Source organism: Dipodomys ordii, unplaced genomic scaffold (assembly GCF_000151885.1).
Source record: "Dipodomys ordii isolate 6190 unplaced genomic scaffold, Dord_2.0 Scaffold77, whole genome shotgun sequence".
In the NCBI taxonomy this organism is placed as follows: Eukaryota; Metazoa; Chordata; class Mammalia; order Rodentia; family Heteromyidae; genus Dipodomys; species Dipodomys ordii.
The window spans coordinates 1,845,428-1,850,279 of record NW_012267293.1 but is presented as its reverse complement, the minus strand read 5'-3'; positions in this window follow the sequence as shown (position 1 = coordinate 1,850,279).

The window sequence follows — 4,852 nt, the reverse complement described above, 5'->3', positions numbered from 1 at the left end:
GTTTACAGCCGCCCTGCTATAAAGAACCCCGGGCAATAGCATGTGCTCGCTTGGGGTGTCCGGGGGTGGCCCGGGCGCTTCCAGTCCCAGAGAAGCTGGCCATCCTCAGAAAACTAGACCAGAAGATCCAGAGGCGGAAGGAAACACCCCCACCCCCCAAAACCCTTAGGAAACACAGGCACACCCCTCAGCTCTCTCTCAGACAAGCAGTTCGTTAAACTGGCTGGTACCAGTGCCGCGCAGGGCTTCAGAGCCAGCCCAGGGCCGTGGACGCTTCTCAGGCCGGCCACCAGGCTCTGCCTTCCTGCAAGAAGGAAACACACTTGTGCACGCACGCTAGCTCAGGGCCCTGGTCCACAGTGCGCGCTTGCGCGCAGGGGCGTGGGTGGGGGCCCGCATCCCTACCTCTTCCACTCCATGCTTCCCTCAGCAAAGCACCCCAAGCCCTGGACTGGAAGCCATGGCGAGACTGCTTCAAAGCAGGCTGCTCCTCCCGGCTGGTGGGTCATTCCTGTTGAAAGGAACAAGTGGCGTTAAAGTCGCATGGTTCTTTAGGCTCCTTAGAATCGAAAAGTTTAACAAGCTATGGATTTTTCTAGGTTTTCATTATTTTGGCGGTACCGGAGGCTTGCAGTCTGTGCCTCAAACTTGTGGGCACGGATGTCACTCGAACCATACCCCCCACCCTTGGTTACTGTGGTTTTCAGGCCAGGTCTGGCGTTCTTTCAGGACCATCCTGATGGGCTGTCGAGACCTCTAGCCACACCTGAGTGCCCGACGTGGAGGTTTGTCCTGATGGAGCTTCCTGTCTCCAGCCTTCCCTCACCCCTGGCACTCCTGGGCTCCTCATCCTCACCCACCCTCCGTGTTCACGCCCCTTCTGCTGGCTCCTCCCCACAGGCTGTGATTTTTTTTTTCATGTGTATTGGTTGCACCAAGGTATTTTAGATGTGCACATATTACAGTCGGAGGAATTGTATTGCTTTCTTTTTCTTGTTGACCAACAGCTTTTATTACGATTTCTTCTGGGTGGCTGTGGTTTTATAGAAAACAATACATTTTTAATGTCCTTCTCTATTTGTCAGGGTGCCCTGCACACACTTATCTGTCACTGTGCCTCTGGGGAGGACACCAGGTTGTCACCGGGAAGCTCCCTCCTGAGGTCCTGGCGCGGTCCGCAGGAGTGGGGGTGGGGAGCGGCCACGGCCTCACCTTGAGACCACGCCGCAAGGGCTCCTGTCCCACATGAAGGGGTCCAGTGGTTCAGTGACAAACCAACCCACCAACCTGAGATTGGGGCATCTCTTCACAAGCCTCCTGTGCTCCTGCAGCCGCGTGCTGGGGTTCCAGCGCCCAGGGCCGGTCAGGGCAGCTGCGCGGCCCTTCGCTCTCACTCTCCATGCCGGGTGACTGGCATCACTTCTGCCAGGCTGAAGTGCTTCCTCCCCCATAGCACCCAGGCTGCTCTCTGGAGTGGGGGTGGGGGGCTCCTGTCCTGCTTCTCCGGGGAGTCGCGGGAGCTGTGGCCCCCGCAGGTCCCTTGGTGGTCTCGGTGGAGGTGAGGGTTTTAGTGTCTGTGTAGACCTGGGGTGTTGTCCCTATTTCCAGAGAGCCCTGCCGGCTCCACTTCCTCAGGGTTCCGCGGGTTCCTCTGCTTCTCTCCCGCCTGTTTCCTCTCTTAGGTCTTTCAGCAGATAGTAAGTGGCTTGTCAAGTGTTTTCTCCACACCACTCTGTCAATTCATCAAGATGTCACTTTGGGGTTTTACTGCCTCCCGTGTAGATTTTATTTCTCGCCGTCCCTTTGAGTTTCTGGTAGTCCTAATCAGGATTTCTTGGGCCCACATCTTGCTATTTATTCTGTGGCCTTCTATTACAGTCTTCCTTTTTGCTCCTTGAGACTGTTTCTGTTTCCTGGAGAGTGGGGTGCTCTGTCCCCCTTCCCTGAGCCGGAGGGCTCTCCTCTGGTGGCCACAGCGGGCTGTCTGCAGTGCACCCCACCCCCACCCCGAGTTCTTTATGCTCTGGAGAGCTCCAGGTTGTTCCTTCCCTCCGTCCTCCAGCCACTGCTGGAGCAGAGCTCTCCCTTCCTGGACAGCAGTAGCTGCCGTTTCCAAACCCAACCCGATGTGCAGCAGAAGCATGCTAACCCTGCAGGCATGGCCACGTGGCGGCCTCTCACATTTCCTGGACACAGGTGCCACCGAACCTGCAGCCTGCCGGTCTAGTCACTCGCTTCGAGCTCCAGTACTCAGTTGCCTTAAAGAGAATAAAGGAGGGACTGGGGGGGCATATTAGGTGGGACCTTAAAGGGCAAGAATGCGGAAGGTGGGTAATCACCCAGGCTCAGCCTTTCTCTGGAAATAGAGGGCAGGGCAGGGCAGGGCTCAGTCACAAGAATGACTCTGGACACAGTGCCAAGGACCCTTTCCTTCTCCTCCGTACCCATATTTCACTATTTTGCTGTTTGGCACCACAGGGAACAGGAAGCTAGGATCTGTGATCTTGTGGCGGAGACAGGGAAGAAGCAGGTACGGGAAAGTGTGCGGGGCTGTGCGTCTGCCGGTGGGCTCCAGGCCCCCATTGCTGGGAGCGAAGGGAAGCAAATACAGGGTGTCCAAAGCCCCAGGGGATGGGATCCAGCACAGAAAGGTGCGGGCACCACATGGCCGTGGCTCAGAGCTAGCTCTAAGCAGACCGTGGAACTTCGGGGAAACCTAGGCTGAGGGGACAGCGCTCCTGCGGGAGGAAGGGAGGAAGGCGCCTTTGTGTGGAGACTGAAGACCCTGGCAACGACAGGGGTGAGGGGCAGAGGGAGAGCCGGGAAGCAAGGGCGAACACAGCCATTTGAGAGGCTGAGTGTAATGTTCATGACTGTGGACCCTCAAGGACGCCATCCACTACTCAGTAAGAACAAGGAGAGGGACGTGAGCGTGAACCTCGCTGGAGATTCTTTTCCCTTTCAGTGAGACAACTCCCTGCTCACTGGGGCTGGGTAAGAGGAGGGAGGTACGGGGGTGGGGAGGGGAGACTCCTGGCCAGGTGAGAGTAAAGCCCCGCCCACAAAAGGCTGGAGGGGAATGGTGTGATTCGGGAGTAGGACACCAGAAATGGAAAGACACCAGAAAGAGAGGCTGCAAGTAAGGCTGTGTCAGGAGAGAGAGTGGAGAGACGGCAGGACAAGGGCTGCACTGAGAAGTCTGCGGAAGGCAGGCACGTGAGGATCCGGGCTGAGCCGGCCTGGACCCACAGGGACGGTGGCCAGCACAAGGAGCTGGTGGCCAGCAGGGCCTGTGTTTATGCGCAGGCGCTCAGACACGGCCACTGAGTGAGGCCAGCACTCCTCACGAGCAAGCAGCCAAGGCTCGCGGAAAGAGGCACAGCAGAGATACACGTCAGCTTCTGAGTGTCATCATTTAAACATGCCTTATTCCTGCCAGACGAGGTTAAACATGTGAAAAGGAGAAAAGGTATTTTTTCTTTCTCATCTACCATGTCCACATTAGAAAAAAATTAATCACCTGTGCAGTTGGGAAAGAGAGGAAGGAGGACTGGTTGGTTAATTCCCTGTTGATATCTGGATATGGGGAGGGGGAGATTGTGATCTGGCAGATGACAATGCAAAAAAATCAGCCCCTAGAATACCATGAGCCCAGTGTAAGGTACTGAGTGATAAACTGCAGAGAGAGCAGCCAGAAAGAAAGGCGAGAGCCAAGCCAGGGGCAAGCTGAAATGTATCTTGCTAAGTTGTTTTCAAGGACTCAGTTCTATTATTCCCCTTATTATAGAAACTTTCCAGAACAAAAGACAATGTTGACAGAAGTCTTTCTGGCACCTAGGTGTGGTGAAGGAGACTCCAAGGTGCTGGTGGACTGCAGGAATCCCAAATCCACCAACTGTGCCCCTTGGACACAGTTTTCATGGCCCAGCTTTCAAACTGCATTCACACTAGAAGCTGGCTGCCCAAACCCAGCCGTGTGCATCACAGCCGTGCTAGTCCTGTGAGAGTGGACTGGAGGTGGAAGCGGCCCAGGGAAGGGCCGGCGGGGAGGGCTCTGTCGGGGGCATACCTCTCAGTCTGTTTCTCATGCTGGGGAGGTGGACGTGGGGCTTAGAATGTTAAAATTTAAAATAAAGATGTGGAAATTTTATACTAGGAAACAAAGTCAACCACCAGTTGACTAGCACTAAAGATTAGGTAAATAATGGCCTTCAAGGGGCTGGGAAGGTGGCTCAGTGGTAGAGCACTTGCCTTGCATGCCTGAGGCCTGGGTTCGATTCCCCAGCACCACATGAGCACAAAGAAAAAAAAAGCCGGAAGTGGCGCTGTGGCTCAAGTGGTAGAGCACTAGCTTTGAGCTGAAGAGCTGAGGGACAACGCCCAGGCCCAGAGTTCAGGCCCACGACCGGACCCAAAAAAAAAAAAAAAATGGCCTTCAAGTGTGAAAAGCCTCTGATAGGTCTAGCTTACGTTTCTTTCACAGTCCATCAGACAGACTTGTTCGTTCTGCACAGAGGTCTGTAGCAGTGAATAAAGGTGGAGCTGCGAATCGGTGTTGGTTTGGGTCGTACACGGAGATGAGAAAGGCCCTCTGGTGCACAGACTTATATTCTGGGTCTAGAGAACAGGAATTCCAGAATAAGACATGCCAAAGATTAAGTCCCCCTCGGGGGTTGAGCAGAATCTTCCTCATTCACCCTTCAGTGTGTTCGGCAGCATCGCCCAAGACACACCGTGTGGTAGGCCCAAGTCCTAATAAGACTGAACCTTCAATGAGCGCTCAGGAGTCGGTTATTCAGCCTCAGCCAACCTGACCCCAAGGTCCCTACCGCCTCGGTGGCGTCAGCCCGTC